The sequence below is a fragment of the Athene noctua genome, chromosome 32, assembly GCF_965140245.1.
Source record: "Athene noctua chromosome 32, bAthNoc1.hap1.1, whole genome shotgun sequence".
Taxonomy (NCBI): domain Eukaryota; kingdom Metazoa; phylum Chordata; class Aves; order Strigiformes; family Strigidae; genus Athene; species Athene noctua.
The window spans coordinates 990,123-1,002,361 of NC_134068.1; the positions used below are offsets into that span (position 1 = coordinate 990,123).

The window sequence follows — 12,239 nt, forward strand, 5'->3', positions numbered from 1 at the left end:
AGAGAGTTGTACCGACCCTGGCCCTGCAGCGGAAACAAAAGGAGCAGGAGTCAGGCCCTGGTGCTGCCCAGCTCCTGCCGTGTCCCGGGCGCGAGGGAACGGCTCCTACCTGGATGCAGACCCGGTGGTACCAGGCGTGTTTGCAGGCCGGGCACACCAAGGTGTGGAAGGACTTTCTGTCCTCCACAGGCTCCAGGCAGATGAGGCACTCAGTGCCCTCCTCTGGAGCTGCCTCCACCTCCTGCTCTGGGCGGTGCTCCCTGCAGAAGGACCTGGGTGGAAGAGGGAAGGGACGGGTGAGTTGAGAAGTGCTGGGTCCTTCCCCAGTGGGGGCAAGTTGGGAAGAAGTGGTACCTGTACGGAAGAAAGTACTGGGTGATGCATTCACCCTCGATGGCACAGGGCAGGTGGAAGCTGCAGTCGCAGCCCTCCTGGCAGCAGCTGATGGCAGCCCCGCTCTCCCCGCAGACGAAGCATCGCTGGAAAGAGAAGAGCATCCCCCATCAGCGGCAGCCTCAGGGCCTCCCCAGCCAGCCCCACGCCTCCGGGCAGGGCGCAGGATGTGGCCGCTGCTGGGCCACAGCCCACAGATCCGCCCGGTGCCCCAGGCTCCTGGGCTGGAGCTCTGTGGAGCTGCTGGGATCAAGGCTTTTGTCCCGGAGCTGCTTGGAGGGGCTGGGATTTCTTTCCTGGCCTCTGGGCTTAGCTCCCCCAAACCTCTCTGACACAAATCTCTCTGATAGGGTCAGGTCCTCACCTTCTGCACTGCCTGGTCGACCATGTGGCGAATGTCCTCAGTGACCATTCTAAGCTCCCCTGATTCATCATCCTGCAAGTAAAAAAACTTGCTGGCAAAAATCTGCAGAAGAGAAGACACGAGCGGATGAGTGATGAGGAGAGCGTGGCTGAGAGAGCATGTCAGCCAGCAGGAGGGTTCCACAGGGGACTCACCATGCAGAAGAAATGGGCACAGAACAATTGCATATCTACTGTCTGCCCGCAGAGATATTGGTCCACTGCACTCTGGCCACACAGCACGCACGCTGGAGGGGAGAGAACAAATGCCGGCGGGAATGAGCACCTCTGTGGGGCTGGGGGAAGCGTCCCTGAGGGATTGTCCCCCGGGCCCTGCTCCATCCCTGAGGGGCTGAGGGGCAGGACTGGGGGCCGTGGCGAGGAAGGGGCATCGCAGGCACTGCCTCCCCCTGCCACCGTGCTCAGCCCCACGCTGACCGCCCCAACAGCCCCTCTGCTGTGCTGCGGGAGGGAAACTTTGCTCTCACCCTGCTCCATCGAGTCGGGGGCCTCGTCCTCTCGCCTCTCAGACATGGCGCACGTCCTCAGCGAGTGTTGGGAGCGTCCCTGTTTCAGCAGCACCGGGGTGTCTCTCCCAGATGCTCCTTGGCTGACTCTGAGGGAGAAGCGGGGCATGGGTCAGCTCTCAGCACAGCCCCGGCGTCCTGAGGTGTGGGACCTCCCCTATTTCCTCGGCAGCCCCCGACCAGCCCCATCCCTCCCCTGCCCTCTCCTCACCTCCCAGGTCGCACTGACGCACGGCTGGAGCCCAGCGACCCTTGTTATAGGCTTGTTGCTGTGGGTTACAGCGGCCGTTGTGACATCAGCACCCCTATATGTGGGCAGGGACAGCTTTGGTGGTGTCACCATGGCCGTCGTGACATCACACCCCCATATCTGGGCAGGGACACCCTTAGCGGGACACCGTGTCACCGGTGACATCAGCACCCCCACATACGGGCGCTGACCCGCCCAGCCCGAGAGGACTCCTGACAGCAGGGCTGGGCTGCGGACGTGGCTGCAGGTGCTGTGGGGAGATGCTGGGTGTCCGGGGGCTGACCTGGCTGCTTTGGTGGTTTGAGGGCGCTGTACTCTCTGCGCCCGCTGCTCAGAAGGTGTTTTCTGTCGGCAGGGCTGGTGGCCCATCGCTCTGTGTTCTCAGATCTGAGCCCACAGGAGTCCCTCGCTGGGCCTGGCTGCAGAGAGCTCTGTGGTACCTTGACAGGGTTTGACATTTCCCAGACAATGCTCAAAGCTGCCAGCTGACGCTGTTTAACACTCTCCTCTGTAAGAGCCTCCCAGCGGGGATGCCTATCAACTCTGGCTTTCCCTTCAAGGAATTGTTACCAAAAGCTGCTGTATCTTTGTCACTTGCCAGATGCCACCAGTGAATCTCTGCTTTTGTTGTTTGGGGCTTTTACATGTTGCCTTTAATTAGGATGTGTGCTCTTCTGGCCAGGGGCTGGTGGGCAGCTCTCTGGTGACCAAATCCCGGAGAAAACAAGGGGGTTTCCTGTAGGACCTCTTGTACTTGAAGGAACAATCCTTTAGCCCGGGTGTCTTGGGACTTGTCTTTTGGTACGGGGATACCAGGCCTCCAAATCCAGCAGTTTATATCAGCGTATTGTTTGTTCTGTTTCTCTTTTGCTTCTGACTCTTAATCTGCAGAGACAAATGGGGCTGTGTGATGCACAGAGGTTCAGGGCAGGATCCCCTGTTCCTCCAGGACAGGATCTGCTGATTCATCTCAGTATTTGAAGCAGGAGCTGCATGCAAGATGCAGGGAAATGAATCCTCCTTGTAGCAAGAGCTGGTATCCAGGATGGAGGAGCAGTTCACTCAGTTCCTTAAACACTGAAGGAAATTAGATTTGTGTATCTAAAATTGCTTTCTTAGCCAGTGTTTAGCGTTTGGGGTCTCAGGGGCCTATACCAAGGGCTCCAGGTAGGCTCTGGCTGGCAGCCTGAAGGCCCAAAGGTCTCTGAGTAGGCTCTGCCTGGCAAGCTGGGCTCCCAGGCGGCTCTGAGTAAGCTCTGGCTGGCTGAGTTGTGGTCTAGGCAGACTCTGAATTGCCTCTGGCTGGCCAGCTTGTGTCCAAGTGAGCTCTAAGTAGGCTCTGGGTGCCAGGCTGTTCTCAAGGAGAACTCTAAGTAGGATCTGTCTGGCCAGCTTTGGTCCAAGAGGGCTGCAAGTAGTCTCTGGCTAGCTGGCAGTAGGCCACAAGGGCTCTGGGTAGGCCCTGGCAGGATTACCTCTGCTCCAGGCAGGTTCTACGTGTCCTCTGGGTGGCCAGGTGGTGTCCAACTGGGCTCTAATTAGTCTGTGAGTGGCAGGCCAGGATCAAAGACAACCCTGAGTAGGATCTGGCTGGCCAGCTTTGGTCCAAGATGGCTCCAGGTAGGCTCTGCTCTTTGCCTTTCAAACTGCTTTTAAAAATGGACAAAAGACTCTTATCACGGTCCAGCATGATATAAAAGAAATACACCAAGTTCTAGTGAGAGTCAAAAAGAATGGGGAGCATCGATGGTGGGAAAGCTTTTTTTGGGTGGTCACCAACAGGCACAGGACTGTTTAATTCCACGTTTCACCCGGTCATGATTTTCCTAATTCTAACTTTGTTTACTGCTTATAGGACTGGTTAGTAGTTTTGTATACTAGGGTTTGGGGGATGGTTAGACAGATTACGCAGTTACAGAAGTATCTCTGTGTGTATACTTCCCACAAATAATTTTTTTTTTTGATAGACGCTAATCAAAGACAAAATCCCCTCCAATTATAATTGGATTGTGGCATCCTCTGTTGATAGGCATAAAGGCAAGAGGCAGCCACACTGCCACTCTATGGACAAGATAAACTGATTTTAGTCACGGGGTGGATTGTGGTGGTGCAGTTCTCCCCCCTCCCCGCCCCTCCTTGTTGGGCTGCTTGGTGCCAGGTGTGATTCCAGCCACCTCCCCCGAGCAATACACCCATCTGTGGAGATAAGGACTGATAACATTAAGGCACCTCTTAACGAGCCTGGCTCCTGCCCTCCCGATTGCTTGGAAACGGTTATACCAGCCCATCATCTCCCAAGGGCCTGGCACAGGTGTGCCTGGGATGGGGTCAGATGAGAACAATAACAGAGTTGCCCATTGTTCAAGTTCTTGTGCGACTGCTGGAAGGCACCAGAATACTTTGTTGTTTGAGCTGGGCGTGAGCAAAAGGGATCTGACAAAAGTCAATTATCTTGGACCCTGTAAGTTGCAACCCCAAGAGAGACCCTTTGAGCTCTCCTGGATGGCAGTGGCCTGTGACCAGCATCTCCCCTGAGCTGGGAGCCTCTCGGGTATCAAAACCTTTACGTTTTTTTATTAATTCTTAATCCCTCCTAGTAATTACAACTTTTCTCTGGTTTATGCCTCCTCAGCTGTAGCTGAGGAGCTCTAGCTGAGGACAGGAGCTGTTTCATATTTAAATAGTATTATATCTGGAGTGGTCTCCTGGGAGCTGTTGGTCTTGAAGGCTGAGGTTTAATTCTCTGCACCACTAACTGGATCAGGAAAATAACTAGGCAGATGGAAGCAGAAGGTTTGTAGGGGCGTCTTACCAAACATGTCTTCTCTTGCTTTAAGAGTAGTATGGTGGGCCTGCTGTGATTCAGAAGCATTCATTTCTTAGGGAGATAAAGAGGAGGGAGAGAAATAATTGCATTTTTATCCCCAGATGTTTCTTCTACAGTAACACAGCAAGAGAAGGAAGTGGAAAGTATGAGTCCAAAGATTCCACTTGATTTAAAAGCAGAGAAGTTCCTTGGCTGGGAGACCTGACAGAGCTGGCAAGGGGAAGAGGTCATGACTACAGTTTCATTAAACTTTTCCTTTGAAATTGCTCTTAGTGATAACAGGAGACTTCAGTTTAACCCGCGTAGACTGATTGAATGTCATGACAGTTTGTTTAAATGTATTTAGGCCCCCGGACTGACAGCTCCTTGAGCCGTCAAGCAGAGAACCCACAAGGGACATGTAACTCTGCTGGTTGTCAGCTGTGTACAGGACCTGGCTCAAGAGGTAACGAGGAAACAGCTGTTCAGTTGTAGAGACCAAATGTACTCCAACTCAATGCTTTACAGTCATGAAACAGCCCCCAAGTCCCTTAAGACTACACTGTTGGTGGGGTTTTCTTTTTGAAGTGGAGAAAGCTTGTTAACAGGGAATGAGCGGGAGGGGCAGAGGGTACAAGGCTTGCAGGAGGCTTGGAGACTGTTCAAAGACCTTGTGTGAGCAGTTCAGAGTAAATGTTTTACCACCTGTCAAAACCATAGCTAAAATCCTTTCAGAGAACAGCAGTGTGGTTGAACAGCGGAGTAATGAATGCTTTTAGAAAGGGGAGGAAAAAACCATGCCCCTTGAAGAAACTGAAGGCTCTTCAAGAACTTAACCCTAGTTGGATAATATCAAAGGGTTAAAAGCTAGAAAACAGACAGAAAGAATGACAGAAAGTTCTTCTCAAGGTTGTTACAATGCAGACTGAGGGGAATTATGGAAGATGTCCCAAGGCTACGTGATTGCAGAGGAAATACCCAATGTGTACGGAGTTGCTGTTTCTGTTCCTTCTCTTCTCTATGTGAGGATTTATTAAGGAGAGTGGGCCTCACCCATCTGCGGAGAAAGGACGGTTTTAGTGGAGGGCAGGTGGTGATGATAATGTAAAACTTCTTTTAACCTGGGAAATGAAAAACTTAGTGCGAAGCAGGCTGGGAGGGCTTTTTTTGTTGGAGCTTTTTACAGGACTTGGCAGTAGTTAGATTTCAATGATTCGATGTGCCTGTTGTGCTCCTCATGACAATGCTTTCTGAGCATATGGTCGTTAGTTTCTTCATCTTGTGAAGGTTCTGAAGACCTGACAGAAAGCTGCTGCTGGCTGAGGTGCGACTGTGTCTGTTCCCTGCTGCCCTGCTGGTGGTTGCTTCACTGGAGTGAAGATAATTAGAAAGAACACATCACAGTTGGGGGCTGGAGTTGTTCCTTGATGCTCATTTGATACCTAAATCCAGCCTGGTTTAAGCCACCCTGGAGAAGCTGCAGTAGGCTGATGCTGAAACCTTGAGTCTGGTTCTGGACTTGCGCAGGGTCAGAGGGGTTCAGAGCAGAGAGGGGAGCTGATGGACTTCAGCTTGTGGTTTCTGTGTACAGAAGAGCAAGCATTTGAACTTGCTTCAGCAAACTGTACCAAATGCGCTTTAGATCCCTGTTACAACTCTTCTGCCACAGTTTTCCCAAACTTCTGTCGTGAACTCCACGCTGCTGTGCGAGTGTCTCTAGTGCGTGCTCTCACTCTTCTTCAGGAGAGAGCCGAGTGCAGTGGAGGAGATGTTATGGCAGGAGTTGCGTTTTTCAAGCTACAACTTGAGAACGTGAATTGGAAGTTGTTTTGGGTTTGCACTGTTATGTTCAGTATGGTCCTGAGGTGCAGGTGCTGGGTTCGGGGTCTCAAACCGGCTCCCCAGAAAGAGCCTTTCCTGTGCCGTGGAGAGGAAGAGTCTCAAAGAATAGAGCTGCAGTCGCTAGTGCTTGTCTCCGAGCTGTTTCTATTCTCAACCACTGAATATGGGAAAGAACCTGCTTCTTCTCGTCAGTCAGGGCAAACGGACTTTGCTCTGAGGGGGGGTTAATTGCTTTCCTTGTTCTAATGATGGAACGGTAGAGCCTTCCATCTCTGGTTCCACAGCGCCGTGACTATCCACGCTTTGGTTTCCATTCCTCAGGCACTGTTTCTGCTCCCTCTGAGGCTGTGGTCATGGCTAAATTGCCTCCTTACAGCACACCTTTTTCTCTGAAGTCTCTTACTTTTCCTGTCATCTTAAAAACACTGCTGCAGGAGTCACGCTTCCCTCCTCTTCCTGCCAGGTCGCATTCCAACCTTAGTGAAGATTATTTCTTCAAGATTATTTCTGTCCTGTTTATTTTTTTTTTTTTTTTTACTTTTTCTCTCAAGGGTGTAAAGTTTTATTCTGCGCTGCACATGGGCTGCAGACTGAGATGAAAAGAGGGGAGTTTCAATAGAAATGCATAAGCCAGAAAAGAAAGGAGAAATTGAAAGTGTTAAACAGTAAAAGTAACGAGGCAGATTTTTAGTTAACAACCCCTAAATGGTTTGTGTAAAAGCTCTGAAAACACTGTTAATTATGGGTGGAAAAAAGCCACAGTTCCTGTCCTTAAAATGTTTGTTTAGCATCATGGACACCTTTAGAGAAAACACTATTCTCCTATAAGCTTTTATTCCAAACCAACAGGTTTCCCCATCAGGGTGGTGGTGCTGTAGTAGATGCAGTTATTCCTGTCTAGTGAAGGTGACTGTTCCGGGTCTTGGTCTTCTCTTTCATTTTACTGTCCTGTGTCCACAGCAGGGGTAAATGTGCTTATGAAGAGGAAGGTCAAGGTTGCAGGTGTGAAGCTAGAGCCTGAATTAGGGTCACCTTTCTTAGCCCCAATCCCCTGTGGCTTTTGGCCAAGGCAGCTGGTCTGCTTTGGCCACAGTCCCAGATCTTTAGGTGCCTCCTGTTGCCAAGGCATCTGTGGGAGTCAGGGCAGCCTAAATTCCCATGCAGGCACCTGATGCCTTCAGAGGATTCAGCTTTGTGTGCCTCGGGAAGCTCTACCTCTATGCCTGGTCTGCCCAGGCTTATTCTCCATGGAAATAAAATGAGCTTGTCTTTTCTCCACAGCTTGAGTTGTCCTTGACTGTCCTTGAGCACTTTGAGGCTGTTTGGCCCTTCTGGGAAAGGGATCGTATTCCTCAGATGAAGCATAACGCTACTTCACGTTTTCTGTGCGCCCTTTACAAATGGCAGCCTGGAGTTTTGAACCTTGTTATTAATGATAAAACCCAATGATTAAAGGCAGCAAGGTTTATTATTATTTAATCAGGACACTCGCTCAGCGCTCTCGGTGAGATGAGATGTTGCAGGAACCAACAGAGAGCGAAGCTCAACAGTAACGGTTCTCCTTTGCCTGTCTGTGACTTTTTGACTAAGTTGCGGATCTTACATCTTTTATGAGGGTGAGGAAAGGATACAAACAGTTTAGCAACCGGTTTCTATTGTCTATCTGCTGAGGAAGTGTCTTTTCCGTGGCAAGATGGATGATGATGCCTGGACTCTTTTGATCCTCTCTGCAAAGGGATTAATCTCATTCTTTAGTTCTCCTTGCTAGGGATGAAGCCAAGGATGGAGTTAAAGAGTGTGATGGCTGGTAAATAAGCTCCTGAACTGCATTCTCCTGACTGAGCAGGAATCCAGTTAAGGTTATCTGAGAATAAAAATGATCCCATGCTGTCCTGGTTGTGTTTGGATCCTTTTCCTGACAGCCATGTCTGTGTTACAGAAGAGAATAATTTGCATTCAGTTCTCTTCTTGGCCGCTTTTCTCGATAGAGTAGCTAAGATAAAAGCTGGGCCAAAATAATGTTCCCTTAGCCATCTTAATCTTAGAGTGGCGAGAAGCCCTGAGTGGGATCAGTGCCGTCAGTTCTCCAGTGGAGCTGCAGCTCCCAGTTCAGACCTCCAGCAATTACTGGGTCCTTCCTCTTACTCCGAGCAATATCAAATCCATGGCACTCGTCTCCATGTAGAAGGACAGCAGCAAGCCCATGCCTCTAATTCAGCACAGGATCAGTTCTGTGTCCCTTGCTAACTTGGAGGACCTACAAACCCATCAATCTTTGTTAAGGTACAATCATGTGAAAGTCCTAAAAGTGTGTCCTGATGCCGGAGATAGCTTTGCAGAAAGGATGATGATGTGTGGAGGTCAAGTCCAAATGAGCTAACAGTGGAGAGGAGGAGGCTGCAGGGGCACAAGGGGACCAGTTTATTAACGCCTGCACACCCCCGTCCCCTGGGCAGGGCATTCAGCGGGGTCTGCCGGGCGTGTCCGACCCCAGCTTCTGCCTCCCCTGTGGCCACACCCGGGCTGCTGGCACAACTCGCCTGCGGGGCTAAAGCCGAAATGGGGCAGATGCCTCCTGTCCACCCCCCGGGGTTCCCTGGCCTCACGATCCATGCAGAACCTTGTGGGGAGGGCAGAGGGCTGACCTCCAGCAGGGAGAGACGCGAGCCGTCGAGCAGGAGGGTGATGGGTTTCTGGTTACAGGGGGACCTGTGGGCTCCGGCCCATGGCTGCTCACTACGGCACGTCGCACGTCGTGGGGCCACAGGCACCCTGCCAGGGGCCTGGCCCTGGATCATCAGCATCCAGGACCCCTGGGAAGCAGGCACGGGGCATGTGTGTGGAGGGTCTCCCATCAGCACAGAGTGGGTCCTGACAGCAGCCCACTGCTTCCTCGAGGCCAGGGAAGGAGGGCCAGGAACGGGGATATCCCCCGGCACTCGCGGGTCCCCCTTCCGCAGCACCACGTGCTACTCCCGTCCCCTTTCCCTGCCGTACACCCAGTGCCTGGGCACTGCAGAGCCCGGCTGAGAGGCTGCTCAGGAGAGAGCTGGGATCCTGCCACGGCTTCCTATAGCCTCCAGCTCGACACGCCTCGAGCCCAAGGCACGCAGGGGCACTCTGAGCCTCCGTAGCACTGCTTTCCTCTGCCCCGTGTGAAACAGAGAGCAGGGACCTGCTGGGCTGCGGCAGCACGTGGCTGGGATCCCTCTGAGCCCTCTCCCCATCTGCCTTCCAGGCATGTCACCATGTGGTGCGTGGTGGTCGGGGCCACCCATTTGACTCAGCCGGGCCCAGAGACCCAAGTTGGCAGCATTAAGCGGCTGCTGGTTCACCCACGCTACAGCAACGTCACCAAGAGGAACGACGATGCGCTGCTGCAGTTGGACCAACCCGTGCAGTGAGGCTACTACATCACTCTGCCCTGCGTGCCCGACAGCTGGCTGCGAGTGTCGGAGCTGACAACGCGCTACGTCAGCGGCTGGGGGGCCACGATGGCGAGAGGTGATTTCACAAAGAGTGTTCGCATCCCGAGTGCGAGCTCGGCACACGGGGAGGCGGGCTGGGTTTCCTGACAGCGGAGGCGAGAGCCAGAGCCCGCCTGTGGGGACGTGTACCTGTAGAGAGATGGGCCTGGCCCGGGGCCCGTGGCAAGAGAGTAGGGCAACGCTGGGGCAGCGCCTGTCAGGCTACAAAGCCAAACCCCAGAGAATAGAGGGGTTCCCCCAGACAGGGCGGGAGACCTAGCAACCTGCTGCCTGGCATTAATTCCTTTCTGTGCTCGCAGCCGCAGGACCAACGGACGTCCTGCAGGAGGCCCAGGTCCGCCTCATCGAACTCAACCTCTGCAACAGCAGCCAGTGGTACCGCGGAGCCGTCCACCCCCACAACCTCTGCGATGGCTACCCGCAGGGCGGCATTGACACCTGCCAGGTAGGAGCCTGCGACAAGGCAACGCCCAGTGGCACCAGTAGCCCCCTACAGCCGCCCAGACACTCCCCAGCACGGTCTTTGCTTGGCCAGTCGCCCTCCCACCACCGCAGAGTCCCCACCGCTGCTGGGGCTCCCCTTCCCCAGCTGCAGGTCCTTGCCCAGGGCCCCACTTGCCCAGAGGCCCGGGACTCTGCCCAGAAAGCCCACCCAGCGCTCCTGGCAGCCCTGAGGTCCAGCTCCCAGCCCTGGAACATCCCTCTTGCACCCGGCCAGCATGGCTGTGCAGAGATGAGCGCGAGTCCTACCCCATGGGCCCACCACCCCCTCCCAGACAAGGTCCAGTCACCCTCAGCACCTGAGCAGGGCCTCTGTGCCGCAGGCACAGCTCTGAGGGGTGCTGGCAGAGAGGAGTCGGCCCTAGTGCTGCCAGCGGCCACCCGACATCACCATGACCCTCATTCCTCCATTGCAGGGTGACAGCGGTGGTCCTCTCGTCTGCAAAGACAAGAGTGCTGACTACTTCTGGCTCGTTGGGGTGAGCAGCTGGGGGAGAGGCTGCGCCAGAGCGAAACGGCATGGAATGTACACCTCGACTCAGCACTACTACCACTGGATCCTGCAACACATGGGACTGTATTCGACACCAAGGGCTGCACCAACATCATGGACATGGAGTCCTTCTCTCACCGCCTCAGCTCCTTTTCAGAGGCCCAGCCCAACACCAGCACAGTCGGGCTGGTCTACCTCCTGCCCCTTTTCCCTCCAGAAGTTGCTGCAATCCTTTACCCGGCTGCAGGAGCTCCTGCAGATCCTAAAGGCAAAAAGGGCTTGAGCAACAGGAGGAAGAGGATCCAGCGCAGGCGGCAGCGGACCAGGGCCATCTCCTGCTGGGACGCTCACTGCCTGCGGACCCAAAGGCAGCCTCAGTGTCAAAGGCCTGCTCGGTCCTGCCCACACTCCTCTGAGCACACACAAACGCTCAGGCTGACTTAGTTCTTGAAATAAAGTTGCCGAATTTCCCAGCTAAACAGGCTGCAGTCCAATTCAGTCTCCTGTGCAAGGCAAGGACTTCCATGCCTGCCACCTGCAAAGTGAGGCTGCAGGCAGCCACGTCGGGCACAAAGGGAAAGAGTCCCTCCAAAGGGCTGACCCCAGCCTGTTCACAGAGTAAGGTGCTCAGAGCCACCCGGCACGGAGAAGACTGGCACATCGGGGCCACAGAGGGGATAGGAAAAATCGATGTGACACGCAGACAGCTTGGTGGCACGTGCATGCACACACACGCGCAATGAGAAGGCTGAAGGGGTTCAGTTCTCCTGGAGTCGGGGCCAGATAACGGGCACTTGTCACCGCACATCTGCACTTTGGACTTGTCCACATCTGACTGACACAGCCACTGCTGTGTAACACAATGCAACACAACACCCAAAGTCTGTCCTAACACTCGACAACCACGCCTAGAGGGCACAGCTCATGAAACAGCAGGGACAGACCTGAAACAGAGATCTGCCCAGGGCAGGGAGGGGAACGGGGAGGAAGATGCCGTGCTGGAAGCTCTGGGCTCCTGACGCTAACAGCAGCGCGGGCGCAGTCTGGACAAAAAGCTCTGCCTGCTGCATTCCCATGGAGTAATTAGCGGGTGGTTTCACTTTCTGTATGTGTGAGGTTGTCCTGTCCCTTGCTAGAGGGGTGTGTCTCGTGCAGATGGGCAGTAGGGGACGTCCCAATTCCCTCAGCCCTGGCAAATCAAAGCTGTGTCCTAATGACAGAAAGCAGAGCTGAGCTGAGAGATGGGAGCACTGGGAAAGCCACGGCCTGACGGCCAGGACAGAAGAGCAGAGCTCTCCAGCCTCCATCAGAAGGGGCCACTCCCAAAGTGCCTCCTGCCCTCTGGTCAGTAAAGCCGTCACTTACAGAGCGGGGACATCTCTGAAAAAGGGCCCGAAACCTCCACTACGAACAGCAGACGAGCCCCAGATGTCCTCAGCACAGGGTTGGCTGCATTACTGACAGCCAGGGAATTCACTAAACGCAGTTTGACTCATTTGCCTGCTTCATCTAGAGCACTTTTAAATCCCCATACACT

The 12,239-nt window shown here is 53.9% G+C and overlaps 1 pseudogene; it reads left to right on the top strand.

The window, feature by feature from the left end:
• Window positions 1-5,322: 5,322 nt before the first annotated feature.
• LOC141972318 (acrosin-like) lies at window positions 5,323-10,985 on the top strand (annotated as a pseudogene).
• The last annotated feature ends 1,254 nt before the right edge of the window (window positions 10,986-12,239 follow it).